General features: G+C 39.7%; 1 pseudogene; it reads left to right on the plus strand.

Annotated features, from left to right (window-relative positions):
* The first annotated feature begins 999 nt into the window (after positions 1 to 999).
* LOC131279871 (guanylate-binding protein 7-like) lies at positions 1000 to 10621 on the plus strand (annotated as a pseudogene).
* Positions 10622 to 13300: the final 2679 nt, after the last annotated feature.

Raw genomic sequence — 13300 nt, forward strand, 5'->3', positions numbered from 1 at the left:
CTCAGGCATGTGGCTTTTCTTTAACAAACATTTATATTTTTATATAACCCATATTATGAACCAGGCATGATTTTAAATACAAACTAAATATTATAAAAATTTAATTCTCCTAATGACCTTATGAGCTAGTTAACATTAGTTTTCACATTTTACAGAGAAGAAACACAAGCATAGAGAGGTTACTTATCAATCCTGTTGCCACACAGATCATAAAGAATGGATCCAATATTGGATCCTAGCAGCAGCTCCAAACACAGTATATCATGCTGACTTTCAGTTTAGCAGTCATGCCTCCTTCCAGGATCTTTACTCAATGTCTGTCTGTCTGTCTATCTCTCTCTTTTTCTCTTCCTATTTCCCAGCCTAATCCTCAGAAAATCCATGAATATTTTCCATGTAATTTATACTTTCTCATTTCACATTGTTTTGTGATACAGAACTACAACTGATAATCAAATTACTGTTCTATGTGTGCCGGCTAATATAATTGACAGGTAAGTGCTTGTTGCAAATAGTATAGAAAGACAGACAGACTGATGTCCAAACGCACTTCTGCCACTGAATGGCTATTAAACCTCTAACAAATCATTCTGTTATACTTCTTTTAATTTTTCTACTAACAAAAGATAAAATTTTTTAACCTTTAAAGTTCTTGTAAGAACTAATAAGATATTGTATATAAGATCTCTGTACATGGTATTCACACAAGGAGGAATTCATAACTAGAATGTTATATTTATGGGAATGAATCATTGGAGACCAGTTATACTCCATGTTCCATAATCAATATCAACAGGGAATATGGGATGATGGAGGATGGGTTCCATGATCTGCCATTGCTAGACTATTTGCTTTTTCCTTAGAAATGTGCAAACAATAAGAAGTTTAAGCACATGTTCAGCAAAAGAAAAAGTAAATGCACGTGCTTTCATAAACATAGTGGAGAGGATTTGGGGATTTTATATGCTTGGAGTGGCTACTCTGGATTTGCAGATCACCATGGCATCTGGACCCACCATGACATCCCCCGTTTGTCTGGTGGAAAATGAGAAAGAGCAACTGACAGTGAATCCAAAAGCATTAAAGATTCTTGATGAGATAGCACAACCTTTGATTATGGTGACCACTGTGGGCTGAGTCATACTGGAAAGTCCTACCTGATGAACATCCTAGCAGGACAGAACCACAGTGAGTGCTGGGGCAGGGGCCTTTTGCTTGGAACTGGTGATAGTGCAAGCTGAGCACACCTCCAAGAGATTCAGCTTAAGGAAGGGCTCAGCTCATTTCAGTGAAGAAACCTAATTCTTAACACCAAATTTACAACCTCAACCCATCTACCACAAAATACTAATATTTTCTCCAGTAACATAGAAGAATTCTCCCAACCTTAATCAAAGGATCCATCCCACTAGACTTCTGGAGCCCATCCTTTCTCACCTGGTCAGAAGCTCAGCTCCTGCCATTTTTTGTTTCCTTTCTCCCAAATCACTTTTCCCTAAAGTGTATGGTCATTCCAAGCAGCATACAAATTTACTCCTACATGTCCTGTTTTTTAAATGGACAATAAGGAAAGAAGGAAAGAAGGAAAAAACGAAGGAAGGGAAGGAGGGAGGGAGAGTGCGAGGGAAGAAGGGAGGGAGATTCTTTTTACCTCACAGTAGAATTAACCATGTGATTTTTCCTGCTCCTTTTCATAGCCAAATCTGATATACTACAGTCCTTTACACACTAATTAACATTTTATAATAGTTTCACTATAACACATAAAAACAAGTGCATAAATCACAAATATGTAATAAAATTAATAAATACAAAATGAATGCCTGTGTCATCACTACCCTAAGTGAGACATAAAACATTGTCAAAACCCAAAAGCCCATATCACCCTTATACACCCTCACTAGAACTCATCAATATTTTTATTTTTATGACATTTCCTCCCTTGCATTTTCAAAATGGGATTACAATCAATGTATGCATTTTAAAAAGTAATTTAGTTTGGTCAGTTTTTAAACTTTATATAAATGCAATTACAAACTATGTATTTTTTGGTGCCTTTATTCTTTTGCTCAGCAAATAGTTTATAGGATTCATTCAGTTCATCATATGTATCTAATTTATTTATTATCTGTGCTTTGTAGTATGCATTTGTATGAAGATAGAACAATTTCTTTGTCCATTTGTAATTGATGAACACATGTATTGGTCACAAATTCTAACTTTTATGAAAGTCACAAGTCCACAAGCTTCCTTTGTATAATATTCCAGAAGTGGAATTTATAGTTGACAAGGTATATGTATCTTTAGGCTTTCACACAAATACCAAATCATTTTTCAAGCTGTTTTTGAAATTTGTGTGCTTATTGGTAGTAATTGCAGATTCTCCACTTCCTTACAAAAATTTGGCAACATCAGGTATGCAATTTTGCAGAGCCGATGACTATATAGTTGCATGCTATTTGCCTCTGTATAAGTAAGGTTAAGCTCCATTTCACAAATGTATTTGTCATTTGTATGTCCTACGATGTAAAATGCCTGCTCAAATTTTTTTTACCATTTCACTGTCTCTTTTGGTTCATATTGACTTTAAGAGTATTTGTCCATCCTCCTCCAAGCCCATTCTAAACATACAAAATAAGAAACCACATTTTATAGTCTCTTACTTCCACTTTGGCTCAGCTCCACTAGGGTTGGACCCCAGTCTACTCAATTCTCAGTATTACAAAACATCCATATTACTTTTTCATTCCCCCTTGCAGGCTTCCATCTGGGTTCCATGGTGAGGTCTGAAACCAAAGGCATGTGGTCTCACCATTGCAAGAAGAACCATACCCTTATCCTTCTGGATACAGAGGTACTGGGGTATGTGGAAAAGGTAAGGCACAGAATTGTAGAGAAATTTTCATTATCCTTGATTCTCTCCTTACCTTTTGTTGGCCACTTTCATTTTGGTAACCTACTCCTGCAAAATGAAAATACAGTTAGGGATATTGAATCCTGATTTTTTATCTTTATCCATGGTAAGCTCAATATTTTGGTATATAAGGCAAGATCTTACTTTTCACACTCAGGTAGATGATACAACATAATAAATACTTTTTACATTTACATTTATATTCCAGGGCTCTGTGTCAAGTACTATTGGTAAAACAGTGAGTAAACAATAAGTGCTAGAGGTTAGTTGGAGAGACAATAAGAACACAGGGTGCTGTGGATGTGAGAAATGGGCACCTAGTCCAGTCCAAGAGGTTAGAGAAACTTCCTTGAGGAAATGACAGCTAAAGGTTAATATATGGGATTAATGGAAGCTACAAGTTAAACTGTGTGGAGATGGAGGTAGCAGCCTTGAAAGTGGGGTCTCAGTGAAATAATCACTTCAAATAGATTTTTCAAAAATCTTGAGCTTTACAGAAAGGCTTGAGCAATGCCAGGAACATTCGTAAAGTTCTGGTTCCATTTTCTGGGCTTTGGAGTTTAATTCTATACTAACGTTTTATGAAAGTTTGAGATTAACTCACCAAAAATATTGTGCAAGGGATTTTGTTTTTATTGTATTGGGTACAGTGAGCAGTTTCCCCTTATTTTACACTACTCAGAGTCTAAAGTAGCAGTAGTAAATTGCTTGCTTCCACCCCAGGCCACACCCAGACTACCTCAGTCCACCCCAGTCCACATAATCATGGAAGAACTTTTTGAAACTTTATTATATACCTTTCCAGTTTCTTTAAGCACATATAAGACAATGTGAAATTATATTCTTATTTTTTAAAAAGATTTATTTTTTATTTTTTTCTCTTCCCTTCCCCCCCCCCCACCCCCCCCACCCCCACCCCCCCCGCCGGTTGTCTGCTCTCTGTGTCTATTCGCTGTGTTCTTCTGTGACCACTTGTATTTCTTGTCAGCAGCACCGGAAATCTGTATCTCTTTTTGTTGCATCATCTTGCTGCACCAGCTCTCCACGTGTGCAACGCCACTCCAAGCTGCACTCTTTATGCATGGGGCAGCTCTCCTTATGGGGTGCACTCCTTGTGCGTGGGGGTCCCCTACACTGGGGACACCCCTGCATGGCATGACACTATTTGTGTGTATCAGTGCTGTGTGTGGGCCAGCTCATCACATGGGTCAGGAGGCCCTGGGTTTGAACCCTGGACCTCCCATGTGGTAGCCGGATGCTCTATCAGTTGAGCCAAATCTGCTTTCACATAGATTGTGACATTGTTATTCTTTTAATAGCAAAAAAAAAACCACAAAGATTTACAGGTTTAATGTAAATTCCAAAAGTGAGATTTGAAATTAGGGTCATCTTCAAAATTTGTGTCTACCTACCTACTACTCAACTACACATAATACAGCTGAAAGAGTGATGGACACACGATGGAATGAAGCGTGGCCTCCTAAGTTCCCCACTCTAATGTGTGCTCCAGGGCGACCCTAAGAACGACTCCTGGATCTTAGCACAGGCCATGCTTCTGAGCAGCGCCTTTGTCTACAACAGCATGAGCACCATCAGCCACCAGGCCCTGGAGCAGCTGCAGTATCCTTCAGGACCCAGCCCAAGGTCACTGGTTTACGGGCATGGAGGTTGGGTCACATTCTACTTCTCTCTCCTGTAGTTGCCTTTGGTGAGTGGAGGTGGCACAAGGCAAAAGAGAGTGTTTGTATTGATTGTTTCCAAAAGAACATGTATGTTGTGGGGTAGGGAGTTTCTTTTCCTAAGCCAAATCCTAGCTACATGACAGAGCTCACAGAACTGATCAAGACCAAGTCCTCAGCAATACCTGTTAGTAAATCGATGATTCCACAGATGTTGCGAATTCCTTTCCAGATTTTATCTGGACTGTTTGGTATTTCACCCTGGAGCTGAAGTTAGGTGAAAGTCCCAACACCCAGGATGACTACATGGAGAATGCTTGAAGCTGATTCCAGCTCTCAGAGCATGGCCTGGGTGGAAAGTTCAGTAAGAGGTGGATCAACTAAGCAAATCATGAATGATTTGACTTCTATTTATTTTCATGACCTGATTGATAATGGATGAAAATGGTGAATGGTCATTGAAAAATAAGCATGGTTTGTTAGGGACTATTATTACTTGATAAACCACAGTAGCTGGAGTTTAAGTCCAATGTTGGACCAAATGAGTCACAATGAAATATAATGACCTAATTTTAAAAAATATGTTCTATACATTATATTTTACTAGTGCCTGTACAGTCACATTCTTCAAAGAAAAAATAGTCATATCTAAATAATCCAGGGGAAAAAAAGACATATCTTTCTAGTTAGATTATCAAGTCCTTCACATTAACTTTCTTATGATATCTCATTCTTCTCTTTTACATCCTTACACATCCACAGCCTGATACAAATGTAACATTATAAAGTTACTACATCAATTTTATTTAGTAGAAAGGATAAGTGATAGCATCTACAGGGGATATCTGTTTTTATTAGCTATTCATTTATTCATCCTTTCAACAAACACTTGTTGAATAGCTGATATATATCACATATTCACTTTGAGAGGACTATCAAATTTGATATGATGTACAGAAGTAGTGATGTCTCCAAATTACATTTGGGTTAAACTTACTCTGTAGAGTTTTATCCTAAGGAATACCTAAACATATTTATGATGTGTGTATTTTTTTACTCTAATTTATAAAAGTTTCTCTTTACTAACCTGGATACAATCTGTCTCTTTCTGATATTACCCCCAGCAACATCTTATCCTTATTTCTATCATTACTTTACTTTAAAGATGACATTTCATTTCTGACATAGGTACAATAAGATCAGAAAATAAGACCTGACCATTTTTTTTCATTAATTAATCATTCAATAAACATAAAATTAAAAAAATTAATCCTCTGGACATGACAAAAATGCTGATGAAATCAACAATGTGTCTCTTCACTTGGGATGATTATCTTCCTTCCTCTCCACTAGTTATTCCTTGACTGTTTAAACTGTGTGAAATGGATTTTCCTTTCCTTTGTTAGATTGCCACAAAGTTGATTTGTGATGAGGTGCCACTTGTTTCGATTGAGAGTAACAGTCACTAGAGCTGTAATGATACAAAGATCTCTGTAAATAAAAGTTCTAAGTCCCATTGTCTGAAGGCTATCCATTCAATGATTGCTCCATTTTCACTTCTGCAGGCAGAAGTTCCAAACTCAAAAATCAAATATGCCTAGAGAGTGTATCAGGCGTTTCTTTCCAAAATGGAAGTTCTTTGTCTTTGACTGTCCCACAAGTGACAAAAAATCTCTTAGTTCATATTGAAGACTTGCCAGAAGACCAGCTATATCATAATTTCCAGTTGCAAGTGAAAAATTTCTATTTTATATCCTCACCCATGTGAAGACCAAGACCCTGAGAGAGAGAATCATTGTCACAGGAAAAAGTGAATCACCTTTGCCCCAAAGCATGTGTCTTTGGGGATGAGTATGTATAATAAAGTTGTGATGATGGTTTGTCAGTAATTTTGTGTGAATATATATATGAATGAAGAGAAGCATCTGTTCATTTCTCACTTAGAAATGCAGGTTTCTTAATTAATGTCCAATAAATTAAAGTTTATTGAGGTCTAGTATCTATCAAGAACCTAAACTATAATTGTAAAGAATTAAATTGGGTTTAAAGAGAGGATATCTGTATTGAGAAGTCTTATGAGATAATTGCTTCTCAGTGAGGATATAAATTTTTTTTTATGAATTTACGCAAGTCAGAATTTAAAAGCAGACCATGAATTCCTGCAAGCCCACTGATATTTCAAGACACAAAATTAAATATAATCTTATACAGAGCTGGCATCATGGCATATGACCATTATAGTCACACAGTGCTCCATTCTCAAAAGGTCCCCATGCTCTGTGTCACTGTCCTGAAATTCTTAATTATTTTCAACAAGAGATCACATTTTCCTTTTGCACACAAATTAGGTAGTTGGTCTTATTGATTCACTTTACTTTGCCTGTATAATCTACTCCCTTTTATTTTATGATAATGGGAAAGTATTTCTTCCAGGAAATTCCTGGAGGATATTGGTTGTGAAAAGCAATTTAAATTGTAATATGAAGAATTGGAGAACCAGGAAAAAAATGAATAGAAAAAACAAAAATACTTTTAAAAAGTTGGTTTCATGAGAATACAAAAGAGTATTTACGTAAAATAGGGTTTTGTGATATTTAGATATCCCTAAACTTGTAAGTCAATGGATGAAAACTCCCTATTTATCTCTGAATTTCCTGCCTCACTCAGAGCTGGAGACTCTGTTGGTGACCTACATGGATACCATCAACAGTGGAGCAGTGCCTTGTTTGGAGAACACGGTTTGGGTTTGTCCCAGAGTGAAAACTCGGTGGCTGTGCAGAAGACAGCTGACCACTACAGCCAACAGATGGCCCAGTGAGTAAAGCTCCTCACAGAAATGCTCCAGGAGCTGCTAGACATGCACATGGGCTGTGAGAGGGAAGCCACTGGTGTCCTCATGGAGCACTCCTTCAAGGATGACAAGCAGGAGTTCTACAAGGAGCTCCTGGTGCTGTATATTTGAATTAATTCTTTTTGATTCCTGGTCTTCTGGAAGGATGCTTGGAGTCTACCCTTTTGAACCTGTGGCTCATACTTTTCTTATAGAAGGAGTCTACAATCTAGTGAAGGGGGTGGGCACTTTGGGATACAGTTTACCTTTTTTTCTAAATTATGGGCATTTTTTAGGTCACTATTGCTCCATAACAGGTGAAAATTTAACACATGGAAATAACACCCAATTATTAGCTCAAAGTTTTTTTGGTCACAAGTCTGCTACCAGGGGGCTGAATGCTCTGCAAAGGGTAACACAGGTTGAAAACGAGGCACTGGCTAGACTGAACTCTCATTGCAAATCTGGGGGACTTGCAATTTCATTCAGGTATTGGCTGAAAAATGTTCCTTTTGGATGTAGGATTCATGTTCCATTTTCTTACTGGTTGTCATCTGGAGTCACTGCCAGCTCTTAGAAGCTTCCTACAGTTATTTCCAAGTGCCTCCCTATATCTTCAAACTAGCAATGGTACATGGAAAATTTCTTGTGGTTTAATATTTCTTACTTCCTCTTCTTTTGAGAACTGGAGGAAAAAGGTCTTCACTTTTAAATGGTTCATGTGTTTAGATAAAATCTACTGGGGTCATCTCCATTTCTTAAAGTTAGCTTACGCCAAATAACATAACTTAACCATGGGAGTAAAATCTACCAAATTCACAGGCCTAGGAACTTTGCAGGTATGGTCAGCAGGAGAAAGAAATATTGGGAATATTGTAATTTTGCTTGTCATAGGCTGATTCACTGAAATTCCTTCACTCTGTCTTTGATCAGCCTATAACTGACAACAATCTTATTTTATATTGAGGAAGTGACACAAAAGAAGGTGGATTCTCTGTTACAGGTTCAACCAAAAAAATGTCTGTTCCTATGTCCTCACAAATCCTCATTAAAGTTTGTAAAACATTCCAAACGCTGCTCAACAGAGCACACTTAAGCCTTTACTGAGCAGATTGTTTTGTGTTGTATACATTTTAATCCATAGCAACCTAAGGTCTCTGAGGAAACTCAGTATCAAGCATTCAACCTGCGATTCCTCATTGTTGATGGCTGTATCACTGAAACCATACTACAGATGAAGGAACCGTGGAATTCATGGAGTCCATCCCCATTGTTTTCCAAATGATGAGCCAGATGTTGAAGGAAGATTTTCTCTTCCATCGGTCACATGAAGAGATTGGTCTGAATTGGGACTAAAATACATCTCCTGACTCCTGGCCCACAACATGTCCCACTCCACTTTGAGCCTGGCAGACTGCTTTCTCCAAGAGGGTCACAGTTGGACCATCCCTTCTAAATGTGTCGTTTGTTGTGTTTCTCTATATTTCCTTAACAGGACACCATAGAGAAAAGGAAGGAGAATTTCTTACTGCAGAGTGAAGAAGCATCTGTCAAATATTGCCAGGCCATGCTTAAACCGCTTTCAGAGCTCCTGTCAAATGTATTTCAAGAGAAATGTTCTCCGTTCCTAGAGGGCACAAGCTCTACTTAGAGGCAAAGACAAAGGTTGAACAGGGCTATAAGCTCGTACCCAGAAAAGGACTTAAGGCGAGGAATAAAGGCATAAATGGGAAGGTCAGTAGATTAGATCAGACCAACGGTCTTGTTTATTGCTGTTTCTTAAAATGTAAGACCACAGCCCCAGGTGTGGTGGGCAGAAGCAGAGCACAGTTACATCTTGACATTTTAGTTCTTGTATCTACAATTACTTAGACACTCTTAAAGAGAGTGGAAAGATTACTTCCCAAAGAAATGGTTTAGAGTTGGGAATCCAGGTAGGAGTAAACATTGTTTTATTTTATTTATCAAAAAATTAGAGTGTTTTGTGCTATGTAAGAGAACCAAATACTGTATGAAACGTACTGAACACTGACTATACTGGGCATGGTCTTAGCCAATGTAATCCTCAGAATAATAGCATGAGTTAGGTACCATTCTTATCCTCATTACACAATTGAGAAATGGGATACAGAGAAGTTAATAATTTGCCCAAGGTCACACATCCAGCAGAAAGTAGAGCTGAGAAGACAGCCCAGAGGAAGTAGGATAAATAAGTTGAAATATAGATAGATGTTATTCTACTGAGAGGGAACAAGAGTGTCCTTCCAGAAGAATGTGCAAATGTATAAAATCAGAAGAGGATGTGTATGTGTAGAACTGCACATAAATATTGACTGGAGTGGGTGGCATCATTTTGAGATGAGCTTGGAGAGCTCGGATGGATGCTGGAAGGTTTTCATGTCCCAAAATGGTTTGGACTTTATATTTCACCTATAGAAGGAAAAAAATCACTGGGGTGTCCTATGTAGGAAAACGTACAGGGATTTCATGGAACTATCATTTCTCCAGCAAGAGACTAGACCTTTGTTGCCTAGTATGTCTTTGGTTGTTCGGGTAAATGAGGTCTTCCATAGCTTCCTGCAGTTGCAGAGTGAGATGAAGTCCTCACTGAAGGAGGGAAGGCCGTTGCAGGTACAGGGGCAGACCTCAGCTCACAGAGCAGGGCAGGGAGATTTCTGCAGTTACCCGGACACACATCTGACACAAAGATCCTCCTAAGGGCTTTCTCTTTTCCTGCAGAACACACACTCAACCAAATCAGAAGATGACATAATGTGAATGCATGTGAGCCAGACAGGCAATGCCTGTCCACCCCATTCTGAAACTTGCTCTTAATGGTGTGGGGACACCACATAGAATCAGTTATTTTCTGATCCTCCCTTTCAAATTTGGTTTTATGTATGAGCATTAGTATAGGGCTCAGGCATGACTGTCATTTTTTTTTTCCATTTCTTGAACCTTCGTGGGGCAACAGAACGTGTGCGAAAGGAGGCAGATGAGAAGAAAAATGATCTGCTAAAATGGAAACAGGAAGAGCAGCAGCTGAAAATGGAGGCCCAAGAGAGAAGCTTTGAGGAAAGCATGGCCCAACTGAGAGAGAAGATGGAGAAGAAAAGAGAAAACATTCTGAGAGAGCAGGAAAGATGCTGGAGCATAAGCCAGGCCTGGACAGTGCCCAGGTACTTTAGGAAGATATGAACTAAAATTTGAACCAAGTCGTGGTCCCAGAGGGAAGGTCAAAAGGCGTATGATTCACTTAATGCCTCAGATACTTTTGTATCCTTAATAGGACCTTATGTCCACAAGTCTGCAGCACCTTCCTTGGAACTAGCTTTTGGAAAGAACAGAAAATATCCCCTAGGAGTTAGGCTGCTATTTGTTGCCTCACCAGCAAAGGGAGCTGAAATATACCCCATTGCTGCTTAAAGTTTCAGATTGCCCTCATAACAAATACAGAATGCTGAAAGCTCTCAAACTTACTGCCTTTGTTTTCCAAATTGCCTGAAGCACAGAGGAAAATTATTTTATTGATCCTACTTGGATCCCGATAACCAATTTTATGTGCAGCAGCAAGAGTCCCATTATTTGTTAGGTGTGTCTGGCCATTCTACGCCAATTGGACATAAGTGATAATCAGCATCAAATCTACATTACCTCCCAAAGGGCAACCTTTGGGCTGAACACATTAGAGGTATGATTCTCTGACTTGGCCTCTCTCTACCTTTCTTTTCCTCACTGAGGGTGCTCTGAGGAAATCTAGGAAGGTTGAAGCCAGAGATACTCTCAATATCCAGGTCCAAACCTTTGGAGACTGTGGACAATCCCATCAAAAAACACTCTGTGGTGGTGGAGAAGTAGACTCCTGTGTTAGCTGCTGAAGTTGTTAAATACAAAACCCTTATCTTTGCAATTAGGGATTTTCTTTTTTTTTTTTTTTTTTCTGCTTTCTTTTTTTTTTTTTTTTTTTTTATTAATTTTTTTTATTTTTTATTGACTTTGTAATAATATTACATTAAAAATATATATGTGAGGTCCCATTCAACCCCACCCCCCCACCCCCCCTCTCCCCCCCCCAACAACACTCGTTCCCATCATCATGACACATCCATTGGATTTGGTAAGTACATCTTTGGGCACCTCTGCACCTCATATACATTGGTTCACATCATGGCCCATACTCTCCTCTATTCCATCATGTAGGCCCTGTGAGGATTTACAATGTCCGGTGATTACCTCTGAAGCACCATCCAGGGCAGCTCCATGTCCCGAAGACGCCTCCACCTCTCATCTCTTCCTGCCTTTCCCCATACCCTTTGTCCATTATGTCCACTTTTCCCAATCCAATGCCACCTCTTCTATGTGGACACTGGATTGGTTGTGTCCATTGCACCTTTATGTCAAGAGGAGGCTCAGATTCCACCTGGATGCTGGATGCAATCCTCCCATTTTCAGTTGTAATCACTCTAGGCTCCATGGTGTGGTGGTTGTCCTTCTTCACCTCCATCTTAGCTGAGTGTGGTAAGTCCAATAAATCAGATTGTAGGTGCTGGAGTCTGTTGAGGCTCAGGATCTGGCTATCACATTGTCAGTCCAGAGATTCAAATCCCCTAAATATATCTTAAACCCCAACATTAACTGCACCTCCAGCACATTAGCATGAAAGTCTTATGAAGGGAGATCCCATCTGAGTCCAGATTCATCACACATAAACACCATTTCCAAAGAGGGGCCATCTGCCCTGGTAGTTAACCCCATCGGCCATGACCATAACTTCCATGGGTCTCTTTAGCCCTCAAAGGAACCAATATCTGGGGGTTGTATCTGCTTTATCTGTCTCTCTGACTCTGCTCAGTTGTGCATGAGGGCAAACCTTCTGCCAGCCTCCAGACTCTTTTTTAGAAACTCGTAGCCATATAAACTCATTTCTCCTTTCCATTTCCCCCTTACTTTAGGTCAAACAGCATTTTAAAGTCATGGTATTTTATGTAGACATGGATATTCTGCTGATCCGCATTGAACCTTCCGTATAAGGTCATTTTCCAGTTGCATCATCAGTTGGTAGTTGATAGTGGTCCCTCGTTGCCAGGGAGGCTCATCCCCGGGTGTCATGTCCCACGCTGGGGGGAAGGCATTGCATTTACATGCTGAGTTTGGCTTCGAGACTGGCCACATTTGAGTAACATGAAGGCTGACAGAAGGAAATTCCCAGGCACAAAGTTGCTCTAGGCCTTGTTATTATTTTGGGTTTATCAGCTCACAAGCATAGTCATTAGTATCAGGGGCTCACTGTTGAACCCTCACTCCCTCCCGGTCCCCACCACTGTACCTGGGAGACTGTCGCTGCTCCCCTAGGGACCACGACAGAGCACCACTGGCCAGGAACCCAGTACCCCCCCTACTGTGGTTTTTAATTGTTGCCACTATGAGTATATCCAAACATTACCATGCACCCTGGACATATGTTCTGTACAGCTCCCTGTCAGTCATATATCATCTGTCATTGGTATCCCATACCAGTATCCCTCCATTGCCATTGTTGAAACACTCTGTGATCCAGAACTCCCCGAAATTTGAAGCCCAATATAATGTCATGGTCCCTTACTAGGGTGCAATTAGGGATTTTCAGACGTATATTCTTACCCTTGTATAGGTCCAAGTGTGGAGAAGTAGGAGCCTGTGACCACCCCCACCCGAGAGGAAAATTCCACAGCCCCCTAACCACCTATATCTCACTTCTGTAACAAGCTTGTTCAACTGGAAAACTTTATCTCAAGGCCTCCTCCTGTAGAAAGTGTCGTCAGCCCCTGCCAAAAGACCAATCTGACCTAGACCCTTGTAAATAACAAGAACTCCCCGACCGCTTGTCTCCCCTGATAG

The sequence above is a fragment of the Dasypus novemcinctus genome, chromosome 9, assembly GCF_030445035.2.
Source record: "Dasypus novemcinctus isolate mDasNov1 chromosome 9, mDasNov1.1.hap2, whole genome shotgun sequence".
Classification (NCBI taxonomy): domain Eukaryota; kingdom Metazoa; phylum Chordata; class Mammalia; order Cingulata; family Dasypodidae; genus Dasypus; species Dasypus novemcinctus.